General features: G+C 36.6%; 1 protein-coding gene across 3 annotated transcripts in view; it reads left to right on the top strand.

The window, feature by feature from the left end:
- Positions 1–15,323, top strand: part of ARHGAP42 (Rho GTPase activating protein 42) — a 270,455-nt gene that overhangs the window by 36,807 nt on the left and 218,325 nt on the right. The gene's annotated exons all lie outside the window — the stretch shown is intronic.

Raw genomic sequence — 15,323 nt, 5'->3', positions numbered from 1 at the left:
TTAGTTTCAGATGCACACTACAGTGATACAACACTTCCGTACATCAGCTGGTGCTCATCGCAATAAATGCACTCCTTTAATCCCCATCACCCATATCACCCGGGGCCCCACCCACCTCCCCTCTGGTTAACCATCAGTTTGTTCCCTATAATTAAGAGTCTGTTTCTTGATTTCTCTCTCTCTTTTTCTGTTTTGCTCATTTGTTTTGTTTCTTAAATTCCACATATTAGTGAAATCATATGGTATTTGTCTTTCTCTGGCTGATTTCACTTAGCATAATACTGTGTAGTTCCATCCATATCGTTGCATATGGAGACCCTATCTTTACGTTGAAGAACTAGCTCTTTCCTCCCTGGCTTAGTTCCAATTCTGTACTTGTAGGAAATAAACTGTGAAAATGTTTGTCTTAGATTACTTGATTCAGCTTAGCTCTAAAGAAGATTGCTTAACAGTAGAATGCAAATTTGGGAAACATTTCTTTTCAGATGTATTAAAAGATGTTACCATGTCTGTTAGTGATGTTTTAGTTTTAGCATATTACTTTCCATACATTCCTACAACATTATTACTAAAATGGGAGGAGAGGAAACATATACCCAATTTAGTTTTTGCATATTACTTTCCATACATTCCTACAACATTATTACTAAAATGGGGGGAGAGGAAACCCAATTCTAAACACCTATGCCTCTTTCCTTATATGACTAATCAATTTATAATTCCATTCTGCCATCACAAAGCCAAAATTTCTTTCAAGTATTTTTCATTTACTTTATTTCATAATATTCCATAGCATATTTGTTTTCATAAAAACAATAATAAAAAGTACAGTGCTTATCCTATGTTACTCCACTATGAGATATACATATCCCATTTTAAGAAGGCTGTTATTAAAGGATCTTACTATATCCTTTAGTCTCATTCATCTATTTATGCAAAACGAAGCGCCTTTTATGTATCATGTCCAGATGTTTGTTAAACAGTGAACAAAATAGGCAAAAATGTGTACTTTCATTGAAATTATATTGTAATTGGAGGAGACAAATTAATGCCTACATTATGTCATGGTCAGATAGTAGTAAATCCTCCTGAGGAAAATAAATCCCAGGAGGTTATGTCTAAGAGTGTACGTGTGTGCACATGCCTGTTCTTTAGGGGCGGCTATGCTTCTGAATAGTTATCGGAAAAGGCCTTACTGGGAAGGTAAAATGTGAAGACCTGAAGGGAATAGGGAAGTGAGGCTACGTTTAGGTCATTAATGCACCAATTTCTTCTTGAGGGAAAAACATTTCATTTTCAGTAATGTCTCACTTTAGTGCTTTTTAAGTAGTTGGTATAGTATTATCTCTCATCTTGCACTACCTTTGAATAATCTGGAGGTGAATCTAAATTTAGTGGTGTGATAAGCAGACAAACATTCCTCAGATCTGTCTGACTGTGGTTAAAGAAAGTTCCATTTTCAGTGTCTTTAATCTTGCCAAGTAGTCGGACATTCTAAATTCACTCTTGTTCTTACCAAAGTGTCTGGATAATAGGAAGTAGGATCTTTGTAGACTGACAGATGTAGAAATTGCATAGATAAGGAAGTTAATAATACCTTTTGATTGATTAAATGAGCCTTATATGGGAAGGTTTTGATAAAAGGAACTACTTTGTTAATTTTTTCATACCTTGAATAGTAACATCATAAAAAAACTATTTATTTATTTATTTAAAGATTTTGTTTATTTATTTGACAGAGAGAGAGAGACAGCCAGAGAGGGAGGGAACATAAGCAGGGGAGGGAGAGGAAGCAGCAGGCTCCCAGTGGAGGAGCCTGATGTGGGGCTCAATCCCAGAACGCCGGGATCATGCCCTGGGCGGAAGGCAGATGCTCAACGACTGAGACACCCAGGCGCCCCAATAAAAAACTCTTTAATGTGTACTTAACTATTTTAGGATTTATTGCATTTGCAACTGATGCAGGGTTAAAATTTACCCTTGTTTAAGCAAGGGATTTCTCCTCTGATAGTGCAAATCCATAGCACAAGGATTTGTTTGCAGGATAACAGTCAAGGTATTTAGGAAAAATATCTTTTAAGCCCTTTAGAAACCCATTTTACATGTAAGTGAAATGCTGATTATATATCGGGTTTATTACTCAATAAAGCTAAAACTCCAAGGACTTCTACTTGGTCAATACTTCTTTATTACCTTGGTTTGAGGTACCTTGTATACCTTGACTAAAGGTATACAAAATTTAATTTCATTGTAATCTAATAATTTAAATGGTAAGTTAGCCTGATATTCATTGTAATTTTTTTTATAATGTTGCTGTTCCAGCAGTTACTAGTCACTCACAGGCATGATTTCTAGGGATTCTCAGAGTAGTCTGTATATACCCTTCACTATTCTGATGGAATTTAAATTATTACATCAATTAGCTGAAGACAGTGCTTACCCCTGCCCCACCCCTACCACAGACCTGTGGCAACTAGTGCACAAACTTCATTTATTCTAAAAGTTGCTGATCTTGAATCACAATGGTCTGGCTCCCTACACTGCATAGCATTGGAACTGAATGTGAATCTTAAGTTATAGAGAACTTTCTATATTTCAAAAATTGTGGTCGGGGAGCATGTGGAACAAACAGAAACAGTAATACATAACTTTTAAGAATTTTCATCCTGAAAATAGAGACTACAGTGCCTGATTTTCTTGTTTGTTATCTGGCGAGCCCTTCTTAAAATACTGCACACAATCCCACTGTTTCAGTATTTCTAGGAATGTCAGGTGGCTCACACACCTACCAGCTGGTAGCCCTTTCAGCTCTTACATTAGACTTGGAGCCTCTGCCAGAAACAAGCCCAAGGAGCTGGGTGGCATGAAGGCTTTAAGCTAGAGAGAATGGATTTATTTCCCCCTCTAATGAGTTAGAGACAACTCAGATTGAATATATCTAAAACAGACTTTTCATGGTGTTAGGTTTCTGTGGTATTTAGAGATAGGAGAAGGCAATTGAAGTAGTGGTCTGTGTGCTATTTATTTTGTTAGGCTATTAGCTTCTTGAGGTTAGGGGTAATGCTTTTCTTCACCTGACAGTTCAAATGCTCTGAAAGATGCCATTGTTCAATATGACTGAGCAAAGTATAAAATATAAAGATACATGTGACTCATGGAGTCAAAGTTGTACAGTTTTTATATTTTAATATCTGTAAAATTGGGTGGGGGGCTTACAATTTAGCCTTTTTTTTAAAAAAAACAATTTAGCATCTTAGAATATATGAACTGTGTTATATAAAAATTACCTTAAAATTTCAGTATGTGGCTGAAGAACCGATACTAGTAAATTTTGAAGCAAGAAGACAAAAATACCAGGTCAAAGGAGCTGACAATCACATATATTATTTAAGTTTTTTTGGTTGAATGGTGACCTAATCATGGACTGGCTATGAGATGCCTAATAAAAACCTGGCGTAAATCATGTGTGTCATTTCTGTGAGAAGTCCCTTTTATTCGCAGCAATAAAATAATTAGAGACAATGTGCCTTCCAGAGTGTGGGAAGCTGTAAACTCAGATGTCGTTGCACAAGTTGACATAGTTGGAATTCCTCAGTTCTGGTTGCTAAACAAGTCTTAGCTGTTCACAGCAGGCAGTGGCTGACTGTACAGATCATTGACGTGTATACATGTTGGTAACTCAAACAGCATGGCATGCGTGTGAATGAGTTTTCTTTTGAAATAAAAGATTTAAGATTCATCTTTATGCTTTCTGATGAATGTAATCAATCACACCAAAATAGAACAATACTTTAAATATGACATGTATGTTCCTCAAAGCCACTTAGGCATTTTTTATAAATGACCATTCCATGTAAATACACAGTACACCAGCAGTTAAAATAGTTACATAATGGAGATATATGGTATGAGAATGAGGGATTTTTTAAAGTGAGAAAATAAAAAAGGAAAATTGTAAATGATCCTGTTTTAAAAAAAATTTTGTTTTACTGAGTTAAGCCTCTATGGTAGAATTGTAAATGTAAGAAGAATATTTATTTAAGGTGGTATAGAAAGAAGTTTGACCTGGATACAGCAGATTAAGATTCCAGCCCTAATTCTATTGCTTAGATAAGTCATTTAACCTCGGGCCTTAGTTTCCTGATCTGTAAAATGGAGATAATTACTCAGTCTGTTTTTCCAGTAGGGTTCTAGCGAGATAAGGAGGTGTAACTATGATTTGAAAAATCTCATTATATGTATTGAAGGTGGTGAATGGCTGTAGTAAATAAATTTATTAAGAGCAGATACTTGGAATTTAGAACAAAACAGTAATAAAGCAGTGTATCCCATCAAAATTGTCTCTTCTGATACCTTAAAAATGGCTTAAGTAGGGGATTGGCTATAAAGGTATATGATGGAATCTACAATGTTAAAATGTAGTTTTCTTGAAATAGTCTGAAAAAAATTGCTTTAGTGTTTCAGAATGGGGTAGGACAGCAGAAAAATGGTCTGTAAACATGTAGGATAACAAGTCTATTGAAAACAACTTACAAAAACATTGTGTGCATGGAGAATAATGATCTTTGTGCCTTTAATTCTGTGGCAGCCCAAACTCCACCCTGTTTTACAGAGTTGTTCTTTTCTGTTTCTTTTTGGACAACCAGGCATAATGCCAGCATGCTTCCACATCTTGTATAAGACAGAGGTTTATGTATTTGCCTTTCAAATACTGTTCATAATCAAATATTTCCAATCTTTAAGAGGATGTTATTCATGTAGCTATATGAAAAAATTATTTTCCCATAACCATATTGTTCATGTATAGCCATGATATTGTACACTTTTGTTTGGCCAGAGAAAATCAATAAAAATAGAGTAGTGAAAAACCCAAATATGCTGTCGCAAACATAGCCAGCCATTTAAGCTATGCACACATTCTAAACTTGTCATTCCATTTCAGTTTGTGCTTAGAAAATTTTTGGAGGTTCATATACTTTAGCTTATTTCTTCACTTGGTTAAACAGATTTCATTATTCAGTCCAGGAATATTTCTCTTAAGGAATGCTGGAATGTGCAGAAATCTATTAACCATCAGGACAATACTTTGAAGTTTTAATAATCTGTCATTGAGGGAATATGAATGTTTTTATAACTTTATTAATGTACATGGTGCTAAGGAGCTGGTGGGAAAATGCACTTAAGTAAATGGTAAATTTACATTTTGGGACAGAAACAATTTGACTATAATGATGTTTGTTATCACTTTAGTGTTTCCCTGGTCAGCAGGTACTTTAGCTACATTAAATTTGCTGCCAACATATAGTAGTGAGTTATCTTAAATCCTGAGAGGTGAGCTTAATGTAGGTTTAATAATCAAAAGCCAACTGTAACATATTATTCTAGCCAGTGGTTTCCTCCCGAAAAATTACCTATCATAATTATAAGTACTATTATCCAGCTCATACTGTGTATTATGCAGAGCCCTTTACATGCATGATTTCATTTGGTTATTATAACAATGAAGTGGGTATATTATTATTCTCATTTTACAAATAGGTAAATTGAAACTTGAAGAGTTTAGGTAACCACTCCACAAGGCAAAAGTGAGAGTTTAACTAGTAGGCTTCCCAACATCAAAATCCTTGTTTTTAATTTTTTAATGGGACTTCTTTATATTAGAAGATGATATTCCTATATCATAAAAATCTACACTAGCTTTCTCTCTAATGATTTAAGTTTGTGGAACTCTTAATTTTTTTTCCTCTTTGACTGAATATTCTCCTCATCAAGCTTGATTAGACTACCAGAATCATTTTTTAGAGTTGGATTTCTTCTAAGGCAATGGTGAAATTTTAGGTTAGCAACTAAAATATCTGGGCTGCTTTTGTTAGCTTCCACTGCTTTGCTTTTTGCTCAGCTTGCCAAAAGATCTTAAATGAAAGAAATTTCTAGCTATTCTCTGTGGCTCCTCAGATTTCATGTACTTGATTTGATGCCCTGATCATTAGGTAGGTTGTTTTGCTGGGACTCTGGTTTTTCTCCATTCCTCTTAGCACCTTTTATAGCTAGAGGCAAGTGTCTCTGACTAAATCATTTCTTATCTGGAATTGATTTTTGCCAGTCCTGGAAAAGCCTTAGTTTAGCTTTCCTAAATACTCTGAATTCCTGCATTCTACTGGTTTATTGTCAACTTCCTATTTTCAAGACCCTATGCTGGATGCAGTAAAGACTGGAGAGTTTCTCTGCTCTCCACAGGCTTACTATTTGGTGAGTGTTATGGGACTTAGACACAAATTTGTATAATAATAGAATGCAAAATTGTAGGGTATGTCAATAGACCTCCAAAAAGGAGGTCTATTACAGTAATGTAGTAATTCTCAAAATTTTCTGTTAGAGGAGGGGAAAGTGTACCCTCAGTCTGAGGACATGGCCCAAACTGGCTGCTGTGATGGAAGTAACAAGATATAAGTTAAGTCCTTTGATTCTTTCCTCACAGTATTTGCTTTTTAAAAAATGTGAAACAAGATAAAACTATTTAACTTCCATTTTCCCAGTTTTCTAATAAAAGTTACAGTACCAGGAAGATATAGTAAAATTACCTATGGCTTTGTGAACTCTTAACATAACTACAGTACAGTGTATGATAAGGTAGGTCAGTATTTGGTATACGTAAACCGACCGATATGTTGTTCTGGTTGGATTATTTAGGGTGGCTTTTAGACTAATCTAGAGAGGCAGGTTTTAAAGGTATTTCAATAGGACTGAAAGAAGCTACATGCTGCATTCTCAAGTATAGACAACTGCTCTTTGGAGATACGATGAAGCTTCACAGTGGAGCTGTGAGTACTTCTTTATTGAGGACGTTTGAAGGTCCTAACAGAAAGCAAAGGAATGTTTCTCCAACATGGGGAATCACTTCATACATGTTGAGAATGTTCAAGTTTAGAGTGGTTTGGCAGGCATATTGAAAATGTAAAGAAGTTCGAGAAAAAAGATGGGCCTGAAAAACCCAGAAGAAAGATGATATGCTTGAATTGCATAGTAGGTAACTATTTAGTGTGGTGCTTTAAGAAGGAAATTTTACCTAGTCCAATCGTGATTTAACCACAGATGTGTTTGGTATATGATACCAAGAAGGGGCTGATTGAGAAAGCAAGTTTTAAGAGTTAATAATAGGCTGCTATGTGACATGAAAGGTAAAGTAACACCAGATACTCTTTCCTAGTCATTATCTTGGATAGATAGATACTTCAGGTAGTCAAAAGAAAAGTGGGCTGGAGGTGGGGGTAGGACAGTAAAACACTGCGCATTGCTGAGTCTGTTGATAAGACTATAAGTTGTAGATGCCTGCAAGTAGTACAAAATGAGTGATTGGACTAGGGAGAGGTCATGGGTAAGAAAGTAGACCAGGAAGTCCATGAAAATGTGTCAGCCCATCCTGTGTTGCTGGGAAGCTTAGGAAAGCTGCATGGTTCTCCATGTTGGGTAATACCATGTTTTTTTACTTAAATCAAAAAAAGGCAAGCGGGATATTTTTTCAATTTTGCTTGGAAGTCCAGCATTCAGACTTAAAATCACCATGTAGGAGTTGCCTGCATGTAAATATACAGCACTTTTTAAAAGAAAACAAGTATTGAGGTAAAACAAGGTGACTAAAGACAAACTGTCTGAAGGAAAGAGTGTGAGGATGAGAAAACTCAAACGCAGCAAAGGAGTGCTTAATGAGGAAGGGAGAGAATCTTGAGAAACTGCAGTATGCCATTGTTTCCTTACCCCTCCTTTTTCAAGCTTTTTTCCCCAGGGTAGAAAGATGGGTGGTTTACTTCATCCTTTGAACTTTCTATTTTTTAACTTCACTTTTAACAGCAGTGAAGTCTTTGTGGGTTTTCATTTTTAATTTTTATGGAATTTGTAGCTTTATTGAAACTGTGGCTAAAATCTGCCCAACTGTTGGTTCCTGTTTGTTTTTAGGTCGGAATCTTCTGGAACTACTTGCCAGACACATATCATTTATGGGATTACAAACTGTTTGGTCTTAGAGGCCAGCACCACTATTTGTTTTCACTGAAGCTGTCCTGAAGATAGTAATTTAACTCACAAACTAAATATGTTGTGCTTACAATGAAAATATTTCATATTCTGCATTTGCCATCTTAATAAATAGTGGTTTAATAGTTAACATTTGTTGAGAACCAGTATTTCAAGTTTGTTCTGTTCTGTACCAGACACTGTGCTAAGCCAGTTTCACGTAATATTCATGACAGTCTTGCAAGGGTTTACTATCTTTTTTTTTGTGCATGTGGAACCTGAGATTCAGAGAGGCTAACTGCTTGCTCTAAGACCTATTGCAGTAGGTGGAGGTCCCTGGATTGGCGACCATGTCTGTTAGACTCTTGTATGCATTTAATTCATGACATGAAAGAATGATTGATTCTAGTGAAGGACTTCTTCCCAGATCTAAGTACGTTCATCACATAAGACTTTAGTTTATCACTGAAAACAGATGCTTTGACTTATGCTGCCTGCTACAAGGGTGCATGTATCCAAAACAGAATGCAAGAGTAATACCCTGAATACACATCTGGTATAGAAATGAATGAGGCCATCTAAAGTTAGGCCAACTTTACAATGCCAAAACAATGTTGTTCCGTCCTCAAACACAGCAAGTTAATTTAGTGGCCTAGAGTAAGTAGTCTGTTCTTTTTGCATTTCCAGAGGGATGAAGAATAGCATCAGTGCCCCATTGCCCTTTGGTGGTTTTTGTCTCCAGTGACCTCCTGTCAATGGCTATTGCTACATGGCAGCATTTCTCAAGGCCCACAAGGAAAGATCCTTGATCCCATCACTGCAAGTCACTCAATTTCACTTTAGCTCAACATACATGTATTGAGTGGTTATTATTACTAAGCTTTGTCCTGGGCCTTCTTTATGAAGACTTTTCTTTTATATTGTACAACCAGTATTTTCTACCCATTTATGTAAACTGGAAAATAACAAAGTAGGCACTCTGAAACTTTTTCAAATAAGAGCCATAAGAGTGATTTTTATTGGCAAGGTCTCATTGTGTGTTTATAATACTTGTCCATACCTAGTGTTCTTTTCCTTTGACTTTTCTCCACCTAGCAGTCTGACATTTGTAGTTCTCTGAGAAACACTAAAAACATAACTGCAAATGTTAAAAACCCAGGCTTATTTGATAATTCTTTGAACACATTCTGCTGTGTAATGTTCAGTATGACTTTTAGTAAATTAAGGCTTCCAGTTATACTCATGTGTATTCCCAGTACCATAAGCTTTTTGGTAATTGATCTATAGTGGATTCTCTCTCTTTTTTTTTAAGAGAGTGGGGAGGTGGGTGGGACAGAGGGAGAGGGAGAAGGAGAGAGAATCTTAAGCAAGCTCCATGCCCAGTGTGGAGCCCAACGCGGGGCTTAATCTCACAACCTGAGATCATGACCTGAGCTGAAATCAAGAGTCTGATGCTTAACCAACTGAGACACCCAGGCACCCCTACAATGGATTCTTATATTAATGCATTGGTGTACACTCTGTCTTTCTGGTCCCTCTGGTCTCTTTTGTGTCTGCTTTCTATTGGGCACTAAGGGCAAAATGAGATGAATAATATACACCTACCTTCAAGAAACTTAACACCTAAAATATTACTCAGTTATCTTGTAGCATTAGAAAGTATAAGAGTGATGTGAATTTCCTTTAGCTTCTAGCATGGTGTTTCATAATGACCATCTAATATATGTTTGCTGCTAGCTTAGTCCATGCTAATAAACATAGCTAGCTCTAATATATAGTTCAATATATGGAGTCTTACCATCTTAGAATTGATATAGCAGGTAAGGGATTAGTGAGATGTTGTTAAAGGGTACACCCTCCCTGATTTTAATGCTTGTTAGTCATTGGGAATTAGCTATGGGATACAATAGAAAGAACCTCACATTTGGGGAGCAGAAGACCTGTCCAGATTGGTGTCCAGCTATTAGACTTTGGGCAAATTCAGTTAGTACTTAAATTTTCAGAGCATCAGCCCTCATAGCTTTGTGTGAGAATTAGGAAAAAATATGTAAGAACTTTGAAATAGTAAAACATCAACACTATTGCTGTCATTATTGTGAAAGTATATGAAAGCTTTTTGTAAATAGTAAAACATTTTATTATTTATTACTATTTTTAGAAAATTGACACCCCATGTTTTACCAGTGCTTGAAAAATCCACTTTAGGGGATTGCAAGAGTAGGAAGGAGGGAAGATGAAAGGCATCTGGAAAGTTGGAGTATTTACTCGCCTCACAGAAATTTATGCTTTCAAAACTTGAGCTCTCGTATATAAGAAATGATGCTGGATACTTGGATGGTATTCACAGATGGTAAAACTTCCTATCTTTATTACAGTTTTGAAAATAGAGTGGATAGACTGGGTTTGTGGATAACAGGGTAAAAGGTAAAATAGAAAGAAAGTACAGCAAGTAAGTAATAACATATAGTGGAATGTGTAGAAGAGGAGATAATGCCAAATGGGAAAGAATCAGGAAGAGCTTTTTGGAGGAAATGGGGGCTTGAGAGAGATATTGAAAGAGACCATGGAGGAGAGTATATCTGTAGAAGGTGGAATGACAATATAAGCATAGGTACAAGAGACTAGATGTTTGTTTCTAGTAATAACCAGTATCCCAACTTGGTGTGAATCTTGATAGGTGAGGTTGGAGGTAGAAGATGCCTTTTGGAAGATTTTGTTAACTTGGCCATGCTTGGTGTGTTGTCACCAACACAGCGTGTCTTTTAAGTCTGTGTTTTCATTGGTTATTATGAGAAGCCTTCCCCCATGCACTCAAGCCTTGATGTGCAGAGTAGTGTGGCAGTGTGGTTGAGTGGGTGTTCTGGAGCCAGGCTCCCTGGGTTGAAAATTTGGCTCTGTTATTTACTAGCTTGTACAAACTTGGGGAAGCCACTTAACCTGCCTGTGTCTTGGTTTCTTCATCTGTAAAATGAGAGTGATGATATCTGCTTTTTGTGATGGTTGTGAGAATTAATGGTTTAGTTTACATTAAGTGCTTAGAAAAGTATCAGGCACATAGTAAGTACTACCTGTAGTGATGGTGTATTAACCTCTGTAAGAGACTTTTATCAATTGACTTATGATAGGATTTATTTACATGTCTGATGCTCCCACTGGACTGTGTCCTTTCGGAGGAAAAGATATATCTTGTTTTTACATTTGTATTCCCATTGCTTTGTACTATCTGCCTTCTGCATGGTAGTGTAAAGATAATTCTACAACACATACGTCTGGGATATACTGCTCCTGTGAGTCTCAAATCTAATTTCAGAGCAACTGGGTTTCAGGAAGAACTGCCTTGTACCAGTGGACTGGCTGGTTGTACTTGCTCTGACATAAATATAGCTCACTCCAGTAGCTAACATTATAAAAATAATTCCATTCACACTTCTAAAGTAAAAGGTATCTCTTAATGTACAACAAGAGTTATAATTATTTACTAAGTGTGTTTTATTTTTCTAATCAAGTTTTAGTGTTTCATTAGCATCATCTAATCATGGGCGCTACAGGTTAACTCTTTGATATAAAAACATTGCTGACTAATTAAAGCCCAGTGTAATTTCTTTCAACTTAATGTGAATACATGTGAAGACAATCTTGTTTAACTTGTAGGTTAGGCAAATGGAGAAGATGTGGTATGGGTGGTACTTGTGCCATCTTTACTGTGTATAACCTTGCTTGCTAGTAAATGTTATTCTTCTGCCTTCACCTTAGAATGTGGCCAGGTGGCTATGACTGGGATCTTTTTCTTTTTTGTTCTCAAGTTCTAACTGTTGGGTAGAAATAGGGAGAAAGAGACACCATTGCCTAAACTAGAATTCTGTGCTTGTCATATTTATATGCTTGATCTTTCTTTTTGTACTTACAAGAAAATGTAGATTCTTATCATTACACATTTTGATGCTTTAAAATTCAATAATAGAATTTTTAAAATTAGGTTTTAAATTCTATATAGTCAGATGTGAATCAATTTCATGTAAAAGGTTTTAGAACCGGTACTTCTATACCATGCGTCTGGCCATTGTTCAGAAACTTTAGACAATTAGGGAATAGTGTGTTTCACGTGGTTTCAAGTCAGTTAAAGGTATTGTGCTTTCTAGTTCAGAGGTGGATGGAAGCCACGATAAAGAGAGTGAGCTGAATTCCTCATTTTGAAGATTGATTAATATTATTGGCAGAAAATATCATAAGTTCTTTACCTTGATAATATTTTTGACCTGATTATTACTTTGGGTTTTAGAAAATGAGAACAAATAAAAGTCAAGAACCCAGACATTTAATGTTGAAAATAAGTCACATTTAACTTCTCATTATTTTTGGAATTATCATCTGAATTACTTGAGAGCCAAGTTTTTAAAATGTAATCTTGTCTCGTTATGCTTCCAAAAGGACTAGGGAGAGATTGTACATTCTTCATTCCAGGGTTGAAATAGACACCTGTCTCTTACACAGAAATACTGAATAATCAGGTTGTCTTTGTCATGGCCTGATTGCAGTGCACCAAGAGAGAATTTGAAACTGTTATCAACGGATGATTTTCATGGGCATTTTCCAGGGTTATCTAAGGTCTAACAGCTGCCACCTTTATTCCTGAATTATTTTTTTCTTTTCTAAGATGTTTAACGTGGAAATAGCCAACACCTTTTAAGTGGTTAACTCTATGCCAGACACTGTTCTAAGTTCTTCATCTATATTTAACTCATTTTCTTCTCCAAGTAACCCTGAGAGACAGGTTCTGTTCCACTTAACAATGAGGATACTGAAGTACAGAGAAGTTAAGGAACTTGCCCACAGTTATGTCACTGGTTGGTAGAGGCAGGAAGTTAGCCCAGGTACTCTGCCACTAGAACTGACGCTCTCAATCACTTGGGTATATTGACAAGAATAGCTTATAAAGTGGGCTTCTATGTTATTGTTTGGGAACAGGAATTATTGTAGTGATATCTGTGAAAGGACAAAGCAGTTTCCCTTTCTTAGTCAAGGAGCAAGGCCTTGGGAAGCAAAGAGTATTTTAGGAAGAAATGGTCGATTAGGGGGTATTGTGTTAAAAGTTCCCTAGGACAAAGCTTCCAGATAGCTCATTGTGTTTGTTTGAGGGGAAGCTCTGAGAAACTAGTGGTGAGGAGGGGAGAGAAGGAAGAATATCTCTTACAAAATTCTTAAGCATCCTTATTCATCCATATACAGTATTCCCCATGTCAGCTGTGCTGTAGGAATTGCATCTGTGACTTCAAATCCATTTTACCACAAGCATTTATATTGTACATAGAAAAATAAAAGGACATTAAATGGAATGAGATTCCTGTCTCAGGGAGAGTACCCACATACAGCTTGACTTAAAATTATCCCAGGAGTCTACTTTCTTTCTTTGTCTTCTCATAACATTTGATATAGGTGTTATGATTTCTTTAGCCAGATTTCTCTACCTGTGCACTGTGAGATGAAATCTATAGCCAGATTTCTCTACCTGTGCACTGTGAGATGAATGCATACTTTCCCATAGTACCCTTCTGTCTGGAAGGCCAGTCAACTTTCCCACCTTTGTAAGTTGGACTTGAATGAGAATCATTGACGCCATGTATTGAGTTGTCTAGTATGTACCAGGTACATACTTGTTTAGTCTTTTGAACAACCCTGTGAGATCAGTATTAATTCTCTGTTATATAGATAAGAAAGTTTTTGGCAAGAATAAATGATTGTCTAAGGGCTCAAAGGTAATTGGTGAAGTCTAGCTCTAATGAAGCCTTTGTTTTCTCATTGACTAATAATTCATTAAGAAGGCTCTCTTTATCTTTCTTCCTATTCTTAAGCCATTCTTAAGGTGATAGAACTTTCTAACACTCTTAAATTGAAAGTACTTCTCAAGCAGAATATGCAGCTGGCCCAAAGTTTTAGCCCTCTTGTGGGAAGACGTGTAATCTATGAGTAGCATCATCTTTCCAGAGAATAATTTGTTTTTTCAAAAAAAAAAAATCTCTACTGTCTGTATATTTTGATTTTTTTTTTTTAAAGCCTCTCTGAAGCTTGAGGCCTGTCTTCTTCAGAATTGTCTTTGTTCAGGGTATTGGTGAGTTCTTTGGGTCACAGTGGCACAGAAAATTGACCTTAATGTTTGAAGACCTATTCATTCATGAGTACTTACTTTGATAGGTGCTGGGGGTTTCATGAATGGTGGGTTACCACAATAAGTCCTGGGGTCATGTCTAGGCATGGGGCCAAACTGTTTTCTTAAAGAAAAAACTATTCTGACACCAGTTAAAATGTTAAGGAGGACTTTATTCAAGATTGCTAAAGGTGTCAAGATTATCACAATAGGGGAGAGAGATCATACTCAACCCTGAATGCAACAAGAAGAAGTAGGGATTTATAGCCAAGGAGCAGGTTTGGGGCTAGGTTAGGGGAATGTTGGATTGGAATGGAAAATTACTAGTAGGAGATATCAAAAGAAGGAGGATTCTTGGTGAAGGTAGGCCAAGAACAAAGGTAGGGGAGGAAGATTTCGATCCCATATCCAAAATGGGGAACTCTCTCTAAAATGATTTGGCAAGATTCTTGCTAAAACTGGACTATGTTGGACCAGTGAGGACTCAGAGCCAAGGTAGAGTCCTAGTCAAGGTAAGGGCTCAGAGGAGTCTGGCTAACCATTGTTAAGGAGAGAGTCTTCTGTTGGGTTCTATTGCTTGAATTAAGAGTTCAGGTATTGAACTTGATCCCATGGGAGATACCACTAAATGAAGTTATAGAGTGAGTATGTTTTGCTATTGGCACAGACTTCTGTGGAAAGGTTGGTATGGATGATGAGAGTAGTTATGACAGGTGTGATTTTTAAAGCTTCTGTTATGCTGCACCGTCAGATTGATTTATAATTTTACTTAAAAAACTTACACAGTGTTTATTAAGTACCAGGCTTGGTTCTAAACCCTTGGCAAATATTAATTTGCTCAATCCTTAAAACAACTGTGGGAGGTGGTTATGCAATTGTTATTCACTCTTTACAGATGAGGAAACAAAGGCCCAGAGGAGTTAAATAATTTGCCTAAGGTCACATAGCAAGTACTTGGTGGGACTTGGTTTTCCACCCAGGCAGCCTGGCTCCAGAGTGCATTCTTAATCACTCTGTTAGGCTGCATCCCAGGATTTACTTCTCATTATTCTGGGTTTTTCTTATTCTCTCCAGGAATAAAGAATTCTTCTGGATTTAGTCACACCCTGGACTTTGTTCAGACTGAAGCCAGGATTGAATAATATATTTAGCTTGAGGTCCCCTATAAATC

This window comes from Ailuropoda melanoleuca, chromosome 8, assembly GCF_002007445.2.
Source record: "Ailuropoda melanoleuca isolate Jingjing chromosome 8, ASM200744v2, whole genome shotgun sequence".
In the NCBI taxonomy this organism is placed as follows: Eukaryota; Metazoa; Chordata; class Mammalia; order Carnivora; family Ursidae; genus Ailuropoda; species Ailuropoda melanoleuca.
This window is presented reverse-complemented; position numbering and strand designations above follow the sequence as displayed.